Source organism: Lemur catta, chromosome 4 (assembly GCF_020740605.2).
Source record: "Lemur catta isolate mLemCat1 chromosome 4, mLemCat1.pri, whole genome shotgun sequence".
Taxonomy (NCBI): Eukaryota; Metazoa; Chordata; class Mammalia; order Primates; family Lemuridae; genus Lemur; species Lemur catta.
Window position 1 is genome coordinate 58672858 of NC_059131.1, and position 12827 is coordinate 58685684.

Sequence of the window (12827 nt, forward strand, 5' to 3'; positions counted from 1 at the left end):
AGCCACCTCTAGAATATGCACTGCTCTGGGGGCTGGCCACTGTACCTCTCCAGCACTGGGGCTCCATCTTCATTGCACCAAGCCCACATGGGTGGCTGAACAACCAGGATCAGCTGTGACTCTGGTCCTGTAAGACAGTGAAACCAGCCCCCAAGTGGAGAAATAGTCTGGCATTACCACCCAGAGCGAATCTGCCCTTGAGTTGGCCAAATGGCTGAGCTCCCTCCCCAAAGTGGGAGAGGTCCACAAGCTTCTGAGGAACTAATACTCCCCTGGGATAGTAGAATGGCTACACACCCATGCTTAGGACTTGAGAAACATCCCTGCCATGCCCCTGCCCCCTGCAGACACACCCCTGGCCTGTCCAATGGCTCTGTACCCCTAATGAGGGCTTGAGAAACAGTTCTGCAGGCCACTGCTGGTGGGCATGCCCCCAAGCCAGCCAAGCAACCAAGAGCCCTTATCCTGGACCCGAAAAACAGCCCTGTGGGCCACCCCAGTGGACACATTCTAGGCCAGCCAATAAGCCTGGCACTTCTGCCCCAAACCTGAGAAACAGCCCCATAGGCTGCCACAATTTGACATGTCCCCAGGCCAGCTAAGCATCTATGTGCCCACCTCCTGGATCCAAGAAATAGTTCTGTAGGCCACCTCTGGCAGGCATGACCCCAGGCTGGCTGAGTAGCCCTATGCCTTTATCCTGGGCCTATGTAACGGTGCTGTGGGCTACTCCCCTTAGAAACACCCCCATGCCAGCCAGCTGAGCAGCCTTGCAGTTGTGTCATGGGCCTGAAAAATAGCCCTATGCCTGCCCCTTATGGACAGGGCCCCCAAATCTGCTGAATAGCCATGTGTGCACATACTGAGCTGGAGGAACATCCCCATGGGCCACCCCCCAGCACACATGCACTCAGCCCAGCCAACAAGCCATATGACCACATCCTGGGCCTGAGAAACAGCCCTATGGGCTGCTGTTGGCGGGCATGCTTACAGGCTGGCTAAACAAATGTGGGCCCATGTTCCTGGTCAGAGTAACATCCCTGTGATCCCAACATCAGATAGCGAGACCCCAAATTGGTTGATATATCAAGTGCATGCATATACTGACCTGAGAAACAGCTTGGTGAGCCCATCACTGGCAGAAATGCACTCCCATCACCACAAACTCTCTCAGCCTAGGCCACTGAGAAACTCACAAATGCCACTATTGTGGATGACACCTGAAGAAATTGCACAAAGACTACACTATTGCATCCACCTAGAACCAAGACCAACACACGCCACTGAACCAATACCCAAGACCCATTCATACAAATAAGTATTTCCCTACAAAATTTGCCCTATAAAATTGGAAGAGGCAAGTTTTTCACCAGATGCATAGAAATCAAGGTAGGGGCACATTAAACATGAAAAAGTATGGAAACATGACACCTCCAAAAGAAAATGATAAGTCTCCAATAACAGACCATAATCATAAGGAAATATATGAAATGCCAGAAAAACAATTCAAAATAATAATCTTAAGGAAACTTAGTGAGATACAAGATAATACAGACAGACAATTCAACAAAATCAGGAAAACAATTAATGATTTGAATGAGAAATTCAAAAAACAGATTGATAGTATAAGAATGAACCAAACGGAAACCCTAGAGCTGAAGAATTCAATGTATGAAATAAAATATACAATAAAGAGCTTCAAAAACAGACTAGGCCAAGCAGAAGAAAGAATTTCTGAAGTTGAAGAAAGGTATTTTGACATAACACAGGCAAGGCTGGATGCGGTGGTTCACACTTGCAATCCTAGCACTCTGGGAGGCTGAGACGGGAGGATCACTTGAGGTCAGCAGTTTGAGACTGTCCTGAGCAAGAGTAAGACTCTGTCTCTACTAAAAATAGAAAAAATTATCCCAGCATGGTGGTGGGTGCTGTGGCGTGTGTCTGTAGTTCCAGCTATTTGGGAGGCTGAGGCAGGAGGATCACTGGAGCCCAGGAGTTTGAGGTTGCTGTGAGCTAGACTGAAACCATGGCGCTCTAGCCTGGGCAAAAGAGGGGGACTCTGTCTCAAAAAAATAAATAAAATAAAATAAAATAACACAGGCAGACAAAAAAATTTACATTTTATTTCAAACAATAGTTCATTTGTTCACAATATATACATTTTAAATTATATGTCACAAGACACCACAAATAAAGCAGAGAGAAACAATAAGCTGGTAGAAAGTATTTACAATATGACAAGCATTTAACAGCCTTAATATATAGTTAGCTATTACAAGTCATCAAGAAAAAGGTAGAAAAAAGATGACAATAGCAGCTAAGATTTACCTAGCAGTTACTATGTGCTAGGTTATTAATTTATTTAATAGCCCTCACAGCAACCCCATGATGTAGGCACTATTACTACTTCCATCTTCCAGATGGGGACATTGATACCCAAAGAGGTTAAATTGCTTGCCCAAAGTTAAAAATAGCAAATGATAGTTACACCATTATCTTCCGAAATCTTTTTCTGCAAAAAAGAAATCTTCTGTTAATCTCAATGGCTCTTTTAAATAATATATTTTCTCTCTAATAGCTTTTAAGATTTTTTTCTTCTTTTCTTGACACTATAATTTCACTCTGATGTAGTTTAGGGTGAATTTATTTTGATTTATCCTGTTCAGTAGTTGGAGTTTATTGTAAGGACATATGCCTTCTTCAATTCTGGAAAAATCTCAGCCACTACCTTGCTAAAAATTGCTCCTCTACTTTTCTTTCTAGTTTGAAAGATTCCTATTAGAGTAGACATATACTGTAATTTGTCATTTTTTTCTCCATGTCTCTCACTGCTCTATGACATACATATGTATGTGTGTGTATATATATATATATATATTTGTGTATATGTATACAACATACATGTATATGTATATATAAAATTTATTTTTCTGTCTTAACTACTGTGTTTTGTCAAATTCGTTATGTTCTGATTCACTAATTCTCTCTTCACTGTGACCTCTCTCTAGAGTTTATCTCATTCATTGACTTTTTAAAATTTTAATGATCATATTTTTATTTATTAAGATTTCTAATGAGCTCTTTTCCATATCCATATGTCCTTTTTGAAATTTCTGCTTGCTTTTATTTTATAATTTTTTAATATTTTTTTAGAGATAGGGTCTTACTCTGTGCAGTGGCACAATCATAGCTCACTGCAGCCTTGAACTCCTGGGCTTAGGTGATCTTCCTGGCTTAGCCTCCTGAGTAGCTAGGACTACAGGTATGTGCCACCACACAGGGCTACTTTTTTTTTTTTGTAAAGACAGGATCTCATATGTTGCCCAGGTTGGTCTCAAACTCCTGGCCTCAAGTGATCCTCCTGCCTTGGCCTCCCAAAGTCCTAAGATTATAGGCATGAGCCACCATGCCCAACCTAATTTTCTTTTTATATGGCTTTATTTCCTTCATTTATGTCATTGAAGGGCCTACCTAACATGATTAAAGTCTTGGTCTGATTGTTCTATAAAATTAATTTCACTTGGAGTAAATTCAAGCTTATACTGTTAGCTTAGACATTTTTCTTAACATTAGATATCTTCAGTCATTTGGAAATTTTGTTTTCTCTGTGTATTTTGGCCTCTCATGACTCCTATAATATGTAGTCCTAGGTAGAGTTGGTAGTAGTTTTATTAAGTCTGCTTTCATGAATTGGAGCTCTTTACCAAACCCTATTTTAGGCAGTAGGTCGTTCTCTGATCCCTTTACCAGCCTAGTGGATCATTTTTATTTCTCATTACCCCATAAGAATTAAACTCCTAATTGCTCCTGTTTGCTTCTTGCCCTGGAGCTCAGGTCCCATTTTTAATTTCTTTTCCATATACAATCTGTAAAAGTGTTTATTTTTTGCTTTTGAGCATAGTTTTTAAAAATTATTTTGTGGTTGTTTTCTTTTCGTATTTTTTTCCATCACTGCTAGGTGTCTGGAGCAGAAAGAGTGTTTCAAAGTGTGAATTTACTCCTCTATCCTTCCTGGGCTCTTGCATTATACCCTTCTACTGGAGATTTGGTGAAGAGTTTGCTACCCAAATCCTACTAATTGTAACTATTTCCCACTGGCTTCTTGGAGATGAAGTAGAGTCCCAAACTTAGTCAAGGAGTGCAAAGTGTTTTAAAGTACAAGCCTGCCAAGTAAAGCTGATTAGAGAACTTGGTGGATCCTCTTCTCCTCCTCTCAATCTTGAAACTTTTGGCCTGATAACTCTGACTTCCTCCCCAGCCCCCTCACAGGTTGAGAGGCTTTAAACAGTAGTCACTCTTCTTTGGGGTGTTGGTGGTGGTGGGCACCGCCCAGTCCTGGTGGTCTTACATTAAGAGCTAAGTCAAGTGATGGGATGTGCTTCACAGAAACCACAGGAAACCAGAGGTATCAACTCTCCCCAGTTCTCTAATCACATCAATCACTCTGCCTTCTTATGGGAGGATCAGGTTCAGGGTTTACACAGGGCCTGGAGGTGTTTGCACTGGGCTCCTCCATATTCTGTGAAGACACAAGAAGCTGAGAACACAAGTATTCCCTTGTAAAAAATTAATTAATTAATTAATGTATTTATTTTTAAGTTTCTATACATAGAATTGAAAAGTATTCTCTTAATGCTTCTGATCCAGTAATTTCATTTCTGGAAACCAGTCCTAAGGAAAGTAACCAGAGATGTGGTCAAGACTTATGCATAAATATGTTTGCCTTACTTTTCTGTATAACGGTGAAAAATTGGGAAAAACAAGCCCCAATGTCTAAAAATAATCAGTTTATATGTTGAAATATCATGTGACTTTACAGATTTTTTTTAAACTTTAAAGATAGTGACATGATACATGATCACAATATAATCTTAAATGAAAAAATCCAGATTAAATATTAAAATTATACTATAATTTTAATTGTTAAACACAGAATATGAAATATAGAAAAAATTTCTTAGAAAAAGAGAATTGGAAAAAATACATCAATGTATTAATAAGTTATGCTTCTGTATTTTCAAAGGTTTCTCATATAACTATACATTACCTTTATAATCAGCAAAATATGTTATTAAATAAAAAGATATGTTTCCTAATATATATGATCACTACAGATAACAAATTTTGATCCATAAAGTGACATCATCTGTAATTGGGTATTAAGCTAATATCCAAACACTTGCTGTCATAAAGAAATTCCGTTGTATGTTACTGGATATAGCTTTCTGTTCTAAATAGTTAATGTGTACAAAAGTTATCAAAAGAAAAGGAAAAAACCAAAAAAACCAAAAAAAAAAAATTAATGTAGAGGTAAGAAAAAATATAAGTTGTCATATATAATTTTAAAACTTTGCTTGCAGGCATTTAAAACAATGTCCAAAAGAAAATAAGATCACACACAATCTTTTTATAGCAGGGTGACAAATGTCTCATTAGGTAAAGTGCATGTTGGCATAAAAATGAATGTAATTTATATTTGAATTTTTGGCTAATCAACTGACATATGTTTTATTGTCTTGCAGTTATATTAATGAGCAATATTTAATTAAAAGCTAATTGAATATTCCAGGCAGCAATTATCTTGCAATAGAGATGCCAAATCTGACATGAGGAAGCAGGTGAGCAGAAAGCAGAACTCATGTAATTATTCCTCTGGGAGATGGAAAAGAAGAGACCACACCAAGTGTTGCCACAGTGAGAGATTTGTGAAGATTCTGTCCTAAACGGGACCATTTCCTTTGCTGAACTTAGATTATACTTCCTTCATCGGGTAAATCATGTTCAATTAAAACAAATGTAGCCAGTGTTCATTAGTTCACAAATACAATTCTAGAGGCATCTTTTGGACCCAACCCAGGAAGATGAGAGTGAACTTCACTCACTTTCATCAATTCAGGTGCCAATTGGGTGCCATGTTGCCTGGTCAGGCCCCCTTTAGCATGTGGGATGGAAGACAAACAATAAAACAAAACAAAGCAAAATAATTCTTTTAAAATCAAAGAGAATCCATCAGTTTAATTTAAATGGAATTGTTTTGGTTTTGGACACATTTCAATATTTTATAAATATAAAATAATGTATATTAATATATAATATACATATACAGTATATTTTTATTTCCCCTGATTTGTTGAGGCATAATTTACATATGGTAAAATTCACTCATTTTTAAGTGCACAATTTAATGAGTTTTGACAATTGGCTATATCTGTGTAACCACCAGCACAATCAAGATTTAGAACATTTCCATCACTCTAAAAACTTCCCTTGTGCCCCTTTGTAGTCAATTTCCTCCCAGGGCCCCCAGCATCAGGCAACCATTAATCTGTTTCCTGGCACTACACTTTTGTTATTTCTAGCATTTCATGTAAATGGAATCATACACTATGTGATCTTTTGTGTTTGACTTTTCTCTTTTCTATTTTTGAGATTCATCCATGGTATTGCACATTTTATACAACTCACAGTACAATCATTATTAATGAGACTACTTAGATTTCCCCTATTCATCTGTCCACAAAGAAGAATCTGGTCTTTGCCATCTCAGGAGAGTTAATTATTCTTATGGACTGAATGTTTGTGTTTCCTCAAATTCATATGTTGAAGCTCTAACCCTCACTATAATAGTATTTGGATGTGGGGCCTTTGGGAGGTAATTAGTTTTAGATAAGGTCATAAGGGTGGGGCCTCCATGAGGGTATTAGAGACTTTATAAGAAGAGGAAGAGAGCCCCAAACTCTCTCTCTCTCTCTGCCATGTGAGGACACAGTGAGAAGGCAGCAATCTTCAAACCTGGAAGAGAGCCCTCATTGGGGAACTGAATAGGGCAGCACCTTGATCTTGGACTTCCCAGCCTCCAGAACTGTGAGAAAGAAAATTTCTGTTATTTAAATCACCCAGTCCATGATATTTTGTTATGGCAGCTCAAGTTGACTTAGATAATTATCTTTCAGGTTTGTATTTTTGACATTTTTGTAGCAGAGAACTGGAAGAATGGAAAGTGGGAGATAGAATTATAGAGACAAAGGCCTGGCACCATGGCTTGCCTCAATAATCCAAACAGTTTGGGAGGACAAAGCAGGAGAATTGCTTGAGGCCAGGAGTTGGAGACCAGCCTGAGAAACATAGCCAGACTTCATCAATACCAAAAAAAAAAAAAAAAAAATTAGCTATCATGGTGTTGAGTGTCTGTAGTTCCCAGCTACTTGGGAGGCTGAGGCAGGAGGATACTTGATCCCAGGAGTTGGAGGCTGCAGTGCAGTGAACTATGATCATGCAACTGTACTCTAGCCTGGCAGACAAAGCGAGACCCTGTCTCAAGAAATAAAAAAAGAAGAAGAAGACGAAGGAAAAAAGGAGGACTGAACCAGAGAGCCTAAGATGACCTATATCAGCAGTTCTCAAAGACTGATCCCTGAACCATTAGCATCACCTGGAACCTCCTAGCAATGCAAATTCTGGGGTGCCATTCCAGCCCTCCTGAATCAGAAACTCTGGGATGGAGCCAACCAATCTGTGTTTTAACAGAATCCCCAGGTGATTCTGCTGCACATTAAACACTTTACATAAACGCATTCTGGCCATTCCTGTGTCCCAATGTGTGAACCTTCGTGGCGACTTTTTTAAGAAAAATGACCAAATTGAAGGTGGGCTATGTGGTCAGGGATCAGGAAAAACACACACCCCTGGCAGATCCTGGCTGGGGACAAGGTGCAGGCAGGGGCCTGGGAAAAGTGGCAGAGTCCTGGATCCCCAGAAGAGGAAGAAGAATATGTGGGGCCCTGGCTGAGCCGACAAATTTCGCAGCAAGCAGGGCAGCAACAGGAGGAGCTCCAGGCTGAGCATGGGCCTGTGGACAGGCCTGTGGCACCGTGGGAACACCGCGTGGGTGGGTCTAGGAGTGCCCCAGGATAGATCGGATCACAAGGACAAGGAGTAACCCACCCTGGAGAAGACAGCCACAATGACTAGAGTGGGCCACCATACAGAGTTGGTCGTAGACCCTGAGGATGAGTGTGCCATTGAGATGTTCAGGAACAAGAACTCTCCTACCAGGTACCCTGGCTGACATCATCATGGAGAAGCTGCTTAAGAAGCAGAGGTTGAAACGGTCATGTAAGAGGTATTCGACTTCCCTATACCCCAGTTAGACCCCAGGTTCTGGAAGTCTACATGGGGGTCCAAGAGGTGTTATCTAAGTATTCAATTGGAAACTGCCCAAGGCATTTTAGATTATACCTGCACTCTCCAACTGGGAGCAAATCCTCTATCGCAGATCTGAGGCCTGGACTGTAGCTGCCATGTACCAAGCCCCCACCAGGATTTTTGCCTCTAAACTAAAGGAAAGCATGGCCCAGTGCTTCTACAACCTTGTTCTCTTCCCCTGGGTGCAAGATGACATAGCTGAATACAAACCCTGGAGAAGATAGCCACAATGACAGGAGTGGGTCACCATGCGGAGTTGGTCGTGGACCCTGAGGATGAGTGTGCCATTGAGATGTTTAGGAACAAGAACCCTCCTGCCAGGTACAAGATGACATTGCCAAATACGAACAACGCAACTTTCACCTCTACATGGCACTCAAGAAAGCCCTGTTCAAGCCTGGAGCCTGGCTCTGAGGAATCCTGAAACCACTGTGGGAGGCGGGCACTTGTACCCTCCAGGAAACCATCATTGTGGGTAGCACCATCACTAAGGGCTTCATCCCTGTGTTGCACTCCTGTGTAGCCATGCTGAAAGTTGCTGAGATGGAATGCAATGGTGCCAACAGCATCTTCCTGTGACTGCTGCTGGATAAGAAGTATGTGCTGCCCTACCGGGTGCTGGATACCCTGGTCTTCCATTTCCTGGGGTTCTGGACAGAGAATTGCAAGCTTCCCATGCTCTGGCACCAATGCCTCCTGACTTTTTTCTAGTGCTACAAGACAGACTTGGCCACAGATCAGAACGAGGCCCTCCTGAAACTGCTCTGGCTATAGCTCCATCCACAACAGCCCCCTGAAATCAGGTGTAAGCTTCAGAGTGCAGTCCCTCAAGATGCAGAAGATGTTCACATCACCATGATGTGAGGAAAACAATCATTTGTTCTGGTCTGAGGGCATAGGAAGACCCTAGGACCTCTGCTGGCACCAAACATGTCATTGAGCCTTAATGGCGGAAGACTCAGATCAGGGCAGCAATGGGTCACAGGGGCATCTGTGGCTCCCAGCCAAGGACAGGGAAGATGGAGGGTCTAGCTGGGTCCCTCTTCCATTCTAGGCCTCCTCTCTGCTCAGTTCTGGTACCTGACTTGAGAGTCGAGCATTCCCACTCCCTAGCTGGGGCTTGGTATAAGTACTGTCTAGCTGTTGTGTCCAGTCACTGGAATGTGATAAAAACAAAGGCAGATATTTATCAAACCTCTGTGCTTTGGTATAGTCAGTCAGTGGAGGTCTTTCACCTTTTGTTCTTCAGCTGGAAGTGGGAATTACTCCTCCCTGCTACTTACTGTCTCTGGAGTGGATTCTAACCCAGTTTACATAGAAGGTCCCTGAGCTACCGATTTGTTTCTCCAGGCTACACTCACTGTGTTAGCCCACAGGGGGCGTATGAGCTGCCTTCCCCTGACATGACACATGCTGCTTTGGTAGAGTGCCAGCAACCAGGAGCTGGTTATCCAGAGGTGGTTGTGTCTCAGCTGTAGATGAAAGGACTGCAAGAGAAAGCCCCACCACGAGAAAACAGAGATACAGAGGCAAGAAAGGTCAGAGAATAAGGTTGGGCCCAGGCATGAGCAGATCTTGGGTCAGCACTAAACAGGTTCCCTTTCTAACTTTTTGGACAAATGAAAGCTTTAGATCAATGGTTGGAAAACTACGGCCAAATGCCTGTTTTTGTATAGCTCATGGGCTAAGAATGATTTTTACATTTTTTAATGGTTGGGGAAAAAAATTGAAACAACAGTATTTTGTAATAGGTAAGAATTACATGAACTTGCAATTTCAGGGTCCATATATAAAGTTTTGTTGGAACACAGCCATGCTCACCCCCCGAAAACACTTTACATAATAAAGGACTCTACAGAGAGGAGAAGAAGAAAACAGATAATGAGGTGGGCTGGGGGTAGAAGAAGTTTCGGAGAGAGTCCCAGGAACAGCTGTGACATATGAAAGAAGTAAAGGTTTAAATAAGGCTTTCTGTAGATTAGGTACAGAGATGTCTTTCTGGTTTTCAAGACACACAAGTCAAGGTTTTGAGTAATTTTGAAATTGGTGTCATGTTTGTGTATGTGTTTACTAGTACTTTAGTGAACCCATGCACATGTGACCTGCATTTATGAGGCCTATACACATACATCTGTTCATTCTCCATGCCATAAGTATAATTGTCCAAATGGAAGTATTGAGAAATGAAGTCTGCATAGCAATGAGAATTTAAGATAGAACTTGTCCTAAACTTTGATCCAGTAGTTTTTCTTAGTATTTATACAATTTTTCTAGGATCAGGAGACACTATGAGGAGAAGAGGAAAAACTTTGCAAGGCTCTGACATTAAGGAGGAGGGTGATGGAAATTTTGAATGGCTTGTGCATGTTGTATAGGAACCATGCTTCACAGCTCTGGGAGGATGCTTGGCGGAGGAGGAGAATGAAGGGAGAGAAAGACACGTAGGGTGAACATTCAATTGCTCACTAGGACTGTAGCGGGAGTGTTTTGTAGATGAGAATAATTTGCACAATGGTAAGCCAATGTTGCATTGATTTTATTTTAATCCTCAATGTAAGAAGCCCAGCAAAAATACAAAAAAAAAAAATTGGAAGAATGAAAAAGAATGAAGGGTAATAAGTGCTATAGACCTCTTAAAGATCACTGAGAGGCCGGGCGCGGTGGCTCACGCCTGTAATCCTAGCACTCTGGGAGGCCGAGGTGGGTGGATTGCTTGAACTCAGGAGTTCGAGACCAGCCTGAGCAAGAGTGAGACCCTGTCTCTACTAAAAATAGAAAAATTATCTGGCCAACTAATATATATATATATATATATATATATATATATATATATATATATATATATAAAATTGGCCGGGCATGGTGGCGCATGCCTGTAGTCCCAGCTACTCAGGAGGCTGAGGCAGTAGGATCAGGAGTTTGAGGTTGCTGTGAGCCAGGCTGACGCCACGGCACTCACTCTAGCCTGGACAACAAAGCGAGACTCTGTCTCAAAAAAAAAAAAAAAAAGATCACTGAGAAAACCTATGTCAAACAAACAAGTTGGTTTATTCATGTTATTGCCAGTCAAGGGAGAGAATTAAGAACAGAATCTCAACTGTATCTTGAAAAAACTCTGATTTTTTTATTAGTCCAGGATTGGAATTAGGTTTAGAGCATAGGTGGTTTGGGAATGGGCTTTAACAACCCAGGATTAGGTGAAGCAGGAAGGTTGCAGTCACTTTTAATTGATATGAGGGCACAGAGCAGAGTTTTCAATAGTTATTTACACTAAATCTTTCAGGATCTTGGCTTTTTTCTTCTAGAGCATTTGTGACAATGGGGACTGGGTTTTGCTTATTTACATTCTTGGTAAATTTCCAGTTTTAGTTTTCTAAATTCAGTTCTCATTTCTCAGTCTTTATTTCTCATAAGAAATCATAACAACAGACTATTTTAAACTTCTGATTTCTTTTCTTACATATTTGCACATCAGCTATAGAATAATAAGTATATATGTTAAGTCCATTTTGTACTGTACTTTGACGAGTTTTAACCTGGGATTATCAATGACCTCCATTCCTTTTCAATTGCCTCTTTCAGATCAGAATGTGACTATATTCTACAATTTCTTGAACAACTCTTTGGCCACCTATTCACAGGGTTTCTGATTTTAGAGGTTTTAATTATGTTATCTTGTCTACATTTGCCTTTTTAAATTAAAAACAAACACAAAAGAATTCCCAATCTCTTTTGTCTCTTCTTATAAGCAGTTGTCAATCTCTTTATTATTTATTCACTTTACCTGTCCCCAAACCTTTAAGAGATATGTGGACAGTGGGAGATTAATTGATATATTTCCCTAACTTATTTAGTGCAAACTGTATCAGTTCTCTGTGACTTGAGAAGTGATTGCTAGGAAAAAATGGTGTTTCTATTTTGCAATACTGATGGTCTGTCCAAAGAAATTAGCAGCTAAAACAGCATTCAGTATTTAATCTGGGGATAAAGCCAAGAATTAGGTAGAAAGCTTGCAAAGCAGATTAGATTTGCAATCTGAAAGCCCACACAGCCAGCTGGGCACAGAAATATTAATTGTGTACTGAAATGTGATTTCTGACATTTCTTTTAGTCTCAGGGATAAGCAATGAAAACATGATCTTCTCTGAGCTCCAGAGGAGCTTATAGTAAATTCCAAAATATGAAAAGAGATGTGGTATTTTTATTACCACTATATCATTATCTTGCATTAACAGCTGTAATTAGTCTGAGCTAGACTATCATCTGCTATTGAAATATCTGAAACTAATTACACATGAGATATGTTACTGGAACAAGATTGGGAGACTGAAAATTTACACAAATGAGGCCTTCTGAAATGATGAACACAAGTCATAATAATATTTCTGGAATAAATCAAAAACAAGACAAAAGAGAGAATGAAATCAATCAGGACGATGTAAACCAGAATACCAGCACTTCAAAAAGTTTAATCACCACACTGTAAGATCCAACTGTGGGAAGGGGTACAATTTTTATGCAGTCACCAGGAGCTCTTGTAATAGGACTACTTATGCTTTAATCTAAACAACAGGGGCCACATTTGACTTTCACTCTTTCTACAACTGTTCCCGTGAAAGTTT

General features: G+C 40.5%; 1 pseudogene; it reads left to right on the forward strand.

The window, feature by feature from the left end:
• The first annotated feature begins 7631 nt into the window (after nt 1–7631).
• On the forward strand, nt 7632–9069 carry LOC123637443 (annotated as a pseudogene).
• The last annotated feature ends 3758 nt before the right edge of the window (nt 9070–12827 follow it).